General features: G+C 39.4%; 1 long non-coding RNA gene across 1 annotated transcript; it reads left to right on the top strand.

The window, feature by feature from the left end:
* The first annotated feature begins 1082 nt into the window (after positions 1 to 1082).
* On the top strand, positions 1083 to 11040 carry LOC112547768 (uncharacterized). Its single transcript, XR_003091582.2, has 3 exons — positions 1083 to 1225; positions 7789 to 7870; positions 9997 to 11040. It is a non-coding gene; the product is annotated as an uncharacterized LOC112547768 (long non-coding RNA).
* Positions 11041 to 12214: the final 1174 nt, after the last annotated feature.

Below are 12214 nucleotides of genomic sequence, written 5' to 3'. Positions count from 1 at the left end.
TATACAAAGCAATACTATATAGTCAGAGCTATATAGGGCCTAATTCTCCTCTCTCTTACACCTACATGAAATCAGGAAGAATTTAATGGACTTCAGTAGTGTTCAGAAAGGTGTAAAACTAACATGCAAGGAGAATTAGGTGCCAGCTTGTGGAGATTAGAGGAAAGATCATAATAGTCTTACTTGACATTTTGTGAACATAGCTCAGTTCCGTACATTGCTCCTTCAGATATCTGCACTTACATGCATGAGCACACACTCATACACACAGAGGACTTGACAGGGTGTGAGTCAATCTTTTCTCAAAGTCTCTTACTAAAAAGATTGGGTTAATCTTTATGGTCAGGTTCAAATTAATCAGGAGGAATAGAGACACTGGAAAGAAAAAGAAAAGACAACCTGCCTTTGAGAAATCCTCAGAGACATAGCAATGGACATGTAGCTGCCCAAATGCTGAATGAAAGAAAGAATTTGCAATGGACTGAACTCTGCTTCTGCAGCTTTGTTTTCTGCAGCTCATGAAGTATGTGACAAAAAGCACTAGCTCTTTGCTTTATAGGTGAATTGAAAATTAAACTCTGAATTAAGTGCAAACATGTGCTGAACATCCCTGTTGGAAAGGCTATGTGGCCTGTTCAAAGCAGAAATAAATGTAACTACCTTATTCCAAATGATTTTTCTCCCTTTGTGAAATCTTCTTGGCACTTTCTATTTTTTTCTAATTTTTTTGTCCCATCCAGTGTGACCTATGGGTCAGATTTTATTTTTATGTGGAAAAAACAGTGCAAGGGCCTCAAATTTCCACATGGCTTCCCTTGTGGAATTTCTTTTTCTCGCTTCCATTGGAGCAATGCAGAGTTTGCCTTAGCCCAAAATGAAAGCAAAGGTTTCCTCATGAAATCCATGTAGATCTCTGTGGATGAGTCGGAGGTCTCCACACCTATACTTGGATTCCTTCTCTAGTCCCTCTTTCCAGCTCTGTGGCACTGTGGTTCTAAATGGATTTTCATATTTGTGATGACATAGAATGATGCATTCTGGGAAATTCTATGTGACCCAAGATGTGGCAGAAGGATTTCAGAGTGCAATAATAATAATAATAATAATAATAAAGAATTTTAGGAAGAGGAGTTAAATTTTATTTCTGTGGTGAATGCCTCACAGCTTCATTAGTAGGGAAATAATATTCATTGCAGGAATATGTCTTTTACAGCATTAATGAAATGTAAGTAATGCTTAATTGCTTTTTTGGAAAAATCCTGACCAAGATTGTCATGAAAGTGAAAGCTTCAGAGATGTGTGCTTTCAGTAGTTTCAGGAGTGGAGAGGGGGAGGAAGCCAATTTTTGTAAAACATCTCATGTTGAGCATGAAAAATCACTAGTTAATTTGAAAAATCTCAGTGCATGTTTTCTGAGCTTTCAGGCAGTCTCTTAATGAAGGGTTTCTTCTTCTCTTTTGCAGCTTCCCTCCTCCTGATACTCAGGTCTGACTATTCCACTTTAGGAGCACTAGATGGAACTCCCATCAGCACTGTGCTATAGATAAACCCGATCACACTCATGTATAATTTTCATCAACTATAAGCCTCACCTAAATTGTGTCTCACCCCTAAAAATCTGCTATGATACCCATGCTGGGTGTGATCAGCAGTAGCTAGCATCCAGACCCCCCCCCCCCCCCGAGATGCTGTAAATAAGGCTACGTCTAGACTGTGTTGCTTTTCTGGGATACCAAAGGTATCCCAGAAAAGCAATGCCACGTCCAAGGAATGCATCCACTTTTTGGAAAAAAATTTCAAAAAAGCGGACGTGCTCTTTCGCCATCCCAATAAACTTTGTTCTATGAAGCATAAGGGATGTGTCAAAAGAACACTTTTTTTCTGAAATTTGGTGCCATGTAGACACACCAAATTTTGGAAAAGCCTCTTTCAAAAGTAAATCGGAAATTACCACAAATTGGGTATCTTTTTCTGATTTAACACTGTAGTCTAGACGTAGCCTAAGTGTAATTCCTTTTAAATCAGTGTAGCTATCCCAACTTTCTTCACTTGAAGATTTGGCCATAGAGCTCTGAATCTGAATCTTTCTATAGCTGTTGTCACTGACTAGAACTCCTAATATCTGGTTAGCAGGTTCTGTGCAGATAGAGAATCAGTTCCACAGCTGATGTAAGCTAATGTAACTCCACAGAGTAGAAGTCAATGAGCTGTGTTGATTTACACCAGCAGCAGACTTGGCCCACTGATATTAACCACAGGAAATCAGGAAGGCTGTTCTGCAGGTGCACTCCTTGCACGTGAAAAATGTCACTGAACAGCAATTGTTAACTGTGATTAGGAAGAGCTCAAGAACCTTAGGGAACAGTAGTTTATCAGGCCTGTGCATTGGAAATATAGATGTGAAAGGGAAATTATGTAACTGTGTTTTATTTTGCCTCTGAGTGTTATGCTGTGTTGGTTTTGGGTGTTTTATGAAAACATTCTTAAATACTATACAAAATGCTTAAGTTCTTCATAATTAAGCTTTGAAGAAAAGCAAATGCAAAAGCTACCAATGTAATGCAGAGCTTGCAATGCAAGCAGATGTTGCTGTTGAATGAACATCTTCCATTGTTTAGCCCCTGGCTGCAATGACTGCCATACAAGAGAAAGATGAGGAAGTAACTTGGCATGCTGTGGATGCTGGGGGACATAAAGTATGCTAACCAAATAGTTGCAGATCCTCAAAATGTAGTGCCTCTAAGCATGCTGGGTGGACTTGGTTTTTAAATGTAATTAGAGTGCAGCTCGCTTTTGATAAACATCATTTCTCTTTAACTGAGATTATTTACATAAATTGGGAGAAAATAAGGTGGAATTGATAGTTTGTGGTTTAAACACAGCTTTGCTGTAATACCACTTGTCAAGATAAACAAAACTGCATGATAATAAGCTACCAAATACTATGCATGATAATGAGAGAGGAAAAAGCCATAGGGAAATACTGTGAGAGTCTCTGTTCATGATGCTCTAGAAACACACAGGACAAACACACACCAGACATGTATCCTCATTACAAGAATTGCAGCTGTGCTGCCAAGGATCTCAGGATTCTGTAAGCACTTTGCTAACATCACAGTCTTAAATTGTTCTGGCTCTCTGTTTCAGGCAAGTTTAACCATCAAAATGGGGATTCCCTTTGTGTAGACCTACTGTAGGGACATTCAAGGGGAATGCCCATGTATTTCACCACTTCTTAGCTATATGAATGTCTCTTTGGGGTTTGGTATAGGTGGATGTGATTTAAAGAAGCGCCGAGGCTGCTCTCAATTATGTTGAGAACTGGGAAAATGCAAAGATAGCTCTAAAGCTTTCTATGGTTGTTTGTCACTAACTAGAACCTGTAATATCTGGGGTATTTCAGGTGTGTTCACTGGAGCTGTGATACAAACGACAGTGTGATCCAAAATATTTATTTATAATCAAGCATCCAAACTGAACTGATATTAAGTCACTTTTCATTGATGCTATTTGCAGGGCAAAGAACTATTCCGTGAGAGTAAGAATAGCAGAATCAGATCTATAAACATTAATTTGTCCATTCTCTGAAACATTTATAATATTTAACAGTTCGAGGAAAGGATTTTTTTGGTAAAAGTGCTAGCAGCTGATTTCCTAACAAAGTACTGAGTTTGGTTCTTTGTTATGAGTTGAGTTGTGATATTTGTTATTGACAAATATTTTGTCAACTGCCAGGCATTTGTACAGTTGCTTATCCCAAAAGTATTGCATAAGTGATCACAAATTAATTTAGGGCAAATTTGTAGCAAAAGTGAATTTTGTGCTGTTTCCTATTTGTCATTCCTTAGTCTCTAGGTGAAAGAGCTGTAACCATCCAATCAGGGAACAGAAACAGCAGTATGAGACTTAGGTGATTACTCTCTCTCCATGCTAAAGAATAGTGAATATTCAAAGGGCGCAGTCTTTGACTGAGGGTAATATCTCAGAAGCTGAAAACTGTTCATACAAAAATAGCACTCAGAATCAGAATTGGAGGATTGGGGTATAGGAAGAAAGGGTTACATTGACATATAATTTACATAAAACAATGATTAAATTGTCCAGCTCTTGGCTGCAGTTTGAATTGCTGTGGGACATCAGTAAAATGTTGAACATGTAAAACCCTACAGAGAAACCTACACTCTATATACTCTTCCTCACTAGCTTGTAAGCCCTTGTGGGCACAGTGACTAGAAAAAAAAAAAGCAGGACAGATTCCCTCAGAGGGACATACAGGTGACAAGACCTGTAGACTGATGTATTAGATTAGAAAATTTACAAATGGCTCGATGGGGGAAGGTGAGTTGTGCTCTGGGGACAAGCAGGAAAAAGAAGCAGTTTAGGACAGCCAAAAGAAAGCTGCTGAAAAGAAAGAATGCAGCCGTGGAGCTGTGTTCCTACCAAAAATTGGAAGTTATTTTGAGAAGACCTTCCCCAGTGACTTGCTTTGTATGTTAGAGCTCAACTTGTATATTATGCTCTTTTTCATCTATCTTTTATTTATTTTATTTGAATTTTAGGTCCTGTTCCTATAAACTGCTCCATGCAGGTGTATGGGTGCAGGGGTCTGCCTCCATGAAGCAATTTGCAGCATCAGGACCTTACATTATAAGCTTTCAGGACATGGTTGTGGCTTGCTGTAGCTTTAAGCAATTCCTAGGATAATGAAATCTAATCCAGACTGACACCTAGTATGTTAGATTATAGAATCCTGTTAAGGTCAAATCCATTAAGATACTGATCCATAAAATAAAGCCTAAAAATTGCCTATGTAAATTAATAAACTGAGGTTATTTTTGAAAACAACTCCCTCAAAAAAGTTAATTGATCAGGTACCTAAAGTCAGTTTTATATCCACTCATGTTTGTTTCTTAACCACAATCTTTATTTTCAAAATCTCACCACAGAATTCAGTGTTTCACTATCTGAAAAATGTAATGTGATTAGCATCATGGGGAAGTGATATTTATTCAGGGAGCAGTTGATGCCTTTTTATTTAGAGCTGGGGCCTATTATTACCCCAGTCCGTCTTAGACTTACATATACATTTAACTATGAGCACAGGAGTAGGTACACTGACCTCAGTGACTATATATTAAATCTTTCATTTCTATGGCAAACTTGTCATTTTGAAAAGATGTAGTTGACTTAAACACACTTTTGGATTGACCCAATATATTTGCTGCATTGTAGGTGCAGTTAAGTGGTACCTATGAGACACTAAGGATATGGCTATTCTTCTGCATCTAGCAGGAAGCCTCCTAATCTGGGTCCACAGACTTGTGTTGGTGGGACTCCTCCTTGCCCTTCATCACTCTAAGTTTGAGAGCTCCAGCCTGAGGTGAAATATCTACTCAGCTATGATTAGTGTGTTTGCACCAGTCCAGCCGCCAACACAAAAATCTATGGACCTGAAGGGGAGGCAGGAGAGTGAAGGCTTGCTCCAGTTGCACTTTGGACATACCCAATAGGTCGTACACTGTAGGATAGTTATGACATTGGATCTATTGTATCAATAATTGACCATGACTTTAGATGCTTGGGAGTCTTGTGGACCTAGGTGATGTTGCACTGAACCACCAGGTAACAGGGAGTGTCTAGAGAGCACCCTTCTGTCGGAATAAGCTACACAATTTGTGCTAAGCAAATTGCATAGCTTATTCCGAGTCTAAGTCAAAAGAGTTTATTTTGAAATTTGCCACTGTATAGACAGCACTACATTTCAAAATAAGGCACTTAACCCTCGTGGAATGTGGGATGTTGAATAGCGCACCTGTTATTTTGGGTAACAGCGAGAGCTTTTAAAGACGCGGCGCTGCTATTTTGGGATACAGTACTTACAGTATCCCGAAATAGTAACACAGTCTAGCATACTTTTAGAGAGTTTGGAGGGAGGCTTCTAGATGCACGGTAAACCACAGATCAATAGAAAGAGGAAAGAACTGACATCGGGCTCTCCATAAATAATTAGGTGTACTTTCGCAGGGTATGTCTACACTACCCTCCTAATTCTAAATAGGAGGGTAATGTAGTCATACCGCAATTGCAAATGAAGCCCGGGATTTGAATTTCCCGGGCTTCATTTGCATAAAGTCGGCCGGCGCCATTTTTAAATGCCGGCAGTTTGAACCCCGTGCCGCGCGGCTACACGCGGCACGGAGTAGCTAGTTCGGATTAGGCTTCCTAATCCGAACTAGCTGTACTCCTCGTGGAATGAGGAGTACTGCTAGTTCGGATTAGGAAGCCTAATCCGAACTAGCTACTCCGTGCCGCGTGTAGCCGCGCGGCACGGGGTTCGGACTGCCGGCATTTAAAAATGGCGCCGGACGGCTTTATGCAAATGAAGCCCGGGAAATTCAAATCCCGGGCTTCATTTGCAATTGCGGTATGACTACATTACCCTCCTATTTCGAATTAGGAGGGTAGTGTAGACATACCCGCAGAAAATAATGCATTCAGCTGCCCATACAAAAATATGTTTTGTACAGTTGATTTGCATTATTGGGATTGCATAGGTAGATGTGGTACTTGTGCAGACTGAGTATACATTTAATCGGTCACATACACGTGCAACTACTGTAGATACATGTGCAAATTATGCACAGTTGCATGTGCAGACATCTCATCATCTGCCCTTAAGGTGTATTTCCTAGTTAGTTTATGAACTTGGATCTACAAGGTCTACAAATACTGCAATACATGAACCAGAGATCATTTTAATTTTGGGCAGCTTTGAAACACAAGCATGCTGAGCTACAGAAGCTGGTCTGGCCCTGTGCAATGTGGATTTGATCTCACTTACTAGTAAGATGGTTTAAAACCACTGTGAGAGATCAGAATAAGTTCCATAGTGTCTTGGAATGAAAGACAGGCTTTCCACATTGTTGTTGGCTCCCAAACAGGCGAGAGTTGCATTTGTGAATGGTGATGAACTGGTCTCAACATTATTTCAAACAAATTCAGATTCCCAAGGCCACTGCTACTACTTCGGTCTGAACATGAATACGAATATCTGTCTTATACTCCAAGCATAACTTTTTGCTGTAATATGTATATAGTTCAAGGCCTCAATCTGAATTTTTTTTAAATGGGTGGCATGCTAAATAATACAGGTGACCTGTGAATTCTGACAATGGGGAGGCAGCACTGAAAGGTTTTTACCTCCTTTCATGACAAAGAAGGGGTTTGGATAGAGTCTTGTTGTGATATTAAAAATCTTTACCTGCCTAAGAACTAGAACAATATTTACTGTACACAATAAATATTTGTAATTTTTATGTGGTGGTTTTCAAATGATATTTCATGTCTAGTTTTATTTTGAGTTATTTTTTAAAACTTCAATTCCTCATGAAAACAAGTTGTGTAGCTTATAGTATTACTCTGGCAAAATGATTTCCATAAATAAAGCAAGATGCAATGGAAGGGAGCACATATAAAGATTAATGCATCCGACTTTTAGGCTTATAGTGACTAACTGTAATTCCTGAGACTTAAGTTATTGGAAAGAAAATCTCTTATGGAAACAGGCGACAAATCCAAAACTACCTGAGCAGCATGAGCAAATTACTTTCTCTTGACTTAAAGAACTGTAGTTTTATAGCCATTTTCCTTGAGTTTATTGATTGCATACACAGTTTTCTACAGTGACATAATGCATCCAGGTTTTAGAGACACATAGGATAACTAATGCTTGTGTCATTTGTCAACCTAATGTAATCAGTGTGGTCTAGTGTTGCCTTCATCTTACAGAATTTCAAGGGGAGTGTTCCCTTCAAATCAAATGCCTCAGGCATGAGAAACATAAGGAGTAGGATGATCTAGTGGAATGGAGGTGAGTACATATCAATTCTAGTTCTTCTCAATTGAATGCAATAAAGGAAGTTACCACAGGCTTCTGACATCTTTCATTAAATAAATGTAGCCTGGATTATAAATAATGAAATTTCAGTTGGAAAAATATTCCAGAGTTTGAATGGTTATAAGTGTATATAAAACTCTTAAAACTGTGTTTAAAATAACAACAACAAAAACTTCCCGAAACTGGAAATCTTGTGAGAACAGGTTTTCATAGCCTTTCTTTTCCTTCCTTCATTTAGTTAAACTGGAAATGATGAGAGAATAGCTTCCCTGGAAACATGTTGTCACTTTCAGTTTCAGTCCCAGCAATAAGGAAGAAGTGCAGAATAATGCAAATATGTAAAATAATGTAATGTACCATTTTACCATTTTCAAATAGAAGACCATCGAATCAACTATTTTAGAAACATGCTAGTTAAATGATGGAAAATATACCATGAGTTTGGTAATCAATGAAACATGACAGTCCTGATGCTTAGTGCTAAATGCTTCAGCAAATGATTATCACTGCCATAGTCTGGGATTTTCAAAAGAGCATAGAGGATTTAGGTGCCAAGCCTCCTTTGAATTTTAATAGAAAACAGGTGCTTTTCTTCCTTAATCCCCTTTAAAAATTCCTGCTGTAGAATTTATTAATATGAATAGTGCTATTGACATTAGTCACTCACCTTAAAAGATTTCTTATGTAAAGGTGATTATGCAGGACTGGGTCCTAAATGAATGTTATGTCAGTGAATACAACTATTCTCCTCAACAATTTAAAACTAAATGCTTATCAAACTTTTGTTATCTTCAGCAAAATCCAACTCAAACCAAAGGTTTGGTTCTGATTTAGTTGTTTTGGCGAAAGGCTTGATGGAATTCTTATTACATTAAATCAACTAGCTGTACTTAGGAAGAAGCATAGCATTCATTTGTACAATATTTAAGTAAATTCCTGTACTTGCAAGCTATAATGTTCTTCTTGCAATCTATGGCTACCTCTATACTGCAGTCTTCTTCCGCAAAAGCTTATGCAAATGAAGCACAGAGTAGAATATCACCACACTTCATTTGCATAATTAATTAGCAGCTGTTTTTGCACAAGAGGTTTTTGTGCAAAAAGAAGCTGTGTAGACAGCTTCTTTTTGTGCAAAACCCCCTCTTGCGCAAGAGCCGTTCTTCCTCATTTTTTCAGCCCCGGCCTCTTGCGCCCCTTCTTCCCCCAGTCGCTGGGGAGGGGAGCCAGGGCTCCTGGGCCCTCCTTCCCCCCCTGCAGCCAGACTGGGCCTCTTGGCCCCACCCCCACCCTCAGCCTGGGACTCTTGGCCCCCCTCCCTCAGGTGGAGAAGGGCCCGGAGGTGCAGGTCATGTTCTGAGCTAATGGGGGTAGCAGCAGGGAGAAGGGAGGGAGGGAGGAGGCTGGGTGGCTGAGGAGGAAGGGGCTGCAGGATGCAGAATGATGTGATGATGTCACTCTGTTGTCTCGCAAGTGATATATTGAAAACCTGCAGCACAGAGTTGTGATTTAGAATTGGGTTACAGAGGGACACAGACTCATGTCCATGGAGTCTTATGACACTTGGATCTTTGGCTGGCATATTGAATCATGAACCCAATTCTGCGAGCTGCTAAGAACCTGTTCTGAGGCACCAAAGCCCAATATCCTCCAAAGATATTAAGACACCCATTAGCTCCCATTGATTTCTACTTTGTAGGTTTACCATATTTGAACTTTCAAAAAAGAGGACACTCCTGAGAGGGAGTGTATCTGTATTGGTATATAATACAGTATAACACATTAATACAATGTGAGTTGGTAACCCTAACTTCAGGCACTTCAATATTTTCAAAGGCCTGACCCTGACTCGGAACACATCCTAGGACTGGGCATAATACAAGATATGGAGAATGACACTGTATAGTTGTGATTATGTTTTCCCATGTGCATTACTTTGCATTTATCAACATTGATTTTTACCTGCCATTTTGTTGCCCATTCACTCAGTTTTGTGAGATTCCTTTGTAGCTTTTTGCAGCCTGATTCAGACGTAAGTACTTTGAGTAGATTTGTATATCTGCAAATTTTGCCACCTCACTTGTTACCTTTTTTTCTTCCAGGCCCTTTACGAAAATGTTGAACAGAACTTGTCCCAGAACAGACCCCTGGGGGACACCGCTATTTCCCTCTCTCCATTCTGAAAACTGACCACTTATTCTTACCCTTTTAATCACTTAGCCTTCATCTACAGTAGGACTTTATTTTGAAGTAACTCTTCCACGGCTGAATTTATAAGTGCAGTGTCCACACTATCAAGCCCAATATTTTGAAATAATGGGCCACAGAATTAGAAATATGTACTTCTGCTTTTCAGCAGGAGTAACACTAACTCTGAACTAGTTATTTTGAAATAATGATAGTGTGAATGTGCTGGTGCTGCTATTTCGAAATAATTACTCCCCAGAGTAATTTGAACTAATTACCCCCTAGTGCATGCTGTGGCTTTAAGTCCGAGGTAGCGCATCCGCATTAACAGACCCTGCCTCGGACTAATTTTGAGGCTTCCCCATAGTGTGGACACACTAGTTTGAATTTGGTAAATTGGCAGTTAAGTTGAATTTAGTAATTTTGAAACACTTTCCTAGTGTAGACATGGCCTTATTGAGGGCTCTCTGGAATAGAAAGACAGAAAGATTAGACTTTAGAGGTAAATGAAAATATAGTTTCCTAAATCGAAGACAGAAATGAAATTGACATAATGTGTTAGCTCCTCTTTTATTTTTTACTCTGTACCATTTTTCTGTTTTGCTTTACATATGTGGTTTTCTTAATGTAAATTTAAATTTTAAAATGCTCATTGTCCCTGTACAAAGGCTGCTATTCCCGTGTTATCAGTTGCCTGTGATATCTCCTGTGTTATATCCACCTGGATAACGAATTCTGGGTTTTCAGTACCCATAATCCCTTTTAAGAAGCATAGCAAAGTGCTTTTGCAATTTTGCTGTGGTAAAACTCATCTATCATACTTGTCTCAACTGTGTAATCTGTCATTACTGCATTGTGAATTTATTTCCTTGAACTCCTTCACTCTTTAGTGTTTTGCACTTTGTATTCCTAAAAGATTTATGTATCTCGCTTCTGACCTCCACAATAGGATAACAGGTATTTAAATAAAATTATGTAAATAACCATAAGAAGCCACTGTTGCCATTTATTGATTGGAACTCAGATAAAACAGAAGTAATAGGGGGGTTAGAAAATGTGATAAAACTGTCAATGAATTAATAAAAACATGTCAAGAGTAAAACTAGTTAATCTACAGGGAAAATCAAGCACGTGGCTATATGGGACAATAAAATGACATGTTTGTGTCAGAGATGAACGGTCTGTCTGACCTTATCCAAGATATGGAAGTACATCTGAGACCAACCTTCCTTCCCATAGGAAAAAAAAACAGCTAGGAAATAGTTTTCTTGGTATCATTGTGTTGAGGTGAAATGGAGGAGTTGGTTGGTTTGCCTTTCATCAGAAAAGGGTGAGGACATGGCCTGTAGGGATCCCAAGATAAAATCCTGTGCTTCTGAGATATCTGTGGGTGGCTGTGGAATTAGCAGAGAAGAATGCTGCTCCCCTGTTACTCCCTGTCTCTCTATTTGTAGCTGCCTTAACCTTTAACTCTAGATGGGGGTGAGGAATCTCAATTCACAAAGAATTTCAATGTACATATAGGAATGTACATAAGACAATGACAGGTCAGAACTGTCTTTCACCAGGAATGTCTTGAGTGTGGGAGGGTCTGTGCTGCAAAGCAACCCTGGCTTTGGCTGTGTCTAGACTGCAGGGTTTTTTCGAAAAAAGTAGCCTTTTTTTGAAAAAACGTTACCTGCGTCTAGACTTCAGCCGCGTTCTTTCGAAATTAAATCAAAAGAACGCGTTTTTTCTTTCGACGGCGGTACTCCTCATTTCACGAGGAAGAACACCTTTTTTCGAAAGTGCTCTTTCGAAAAAAGGCGTTCTTGAATGCAAACAGGGCTTTTTCGAAAGACAGCATTCAGATTGCCTGGGTGCTCTCTTTCGAAAAAGCGGCTCACTTTTTCGAAAGAAGAGGTTGCAGTCTAGACGCTCTCTTTCGAAACAGGCTTTTTCTAAATATTCTTTCGAAAAAGCCTCTTTCGAAAGAGGCTTGCAGTCTAGACGTAGCCCTAGAGTCCCAAACCTCTTGCCCAAATCTGTTCCTCCACTACTCAGAACCTCAAACAGGTGAAGAATACCTGATGGGCTTCCCTGGAGAAGGAGGGAGGAGAAGTGGTAGCACCAAGGTTTAAATTTCCCTTTGGC

Source organism: Pelodiscus sinensis, chromosome 5 (assembly GCF_049634645.1).
Source record: "Pelodiscus sinensis isolate JC-2024 chromosome 5, ASM4963464v1, whole genome shotgun sequence".
Lineage (NCBI taxonomy): Eukaryota > Metazoa > Chordata > Testudines > Trionychidae > Pelodiscus > Pelodiscus sinensis.
This window is presented reverse-complemented; position numbering and strand designations above follow the sequence as displayed.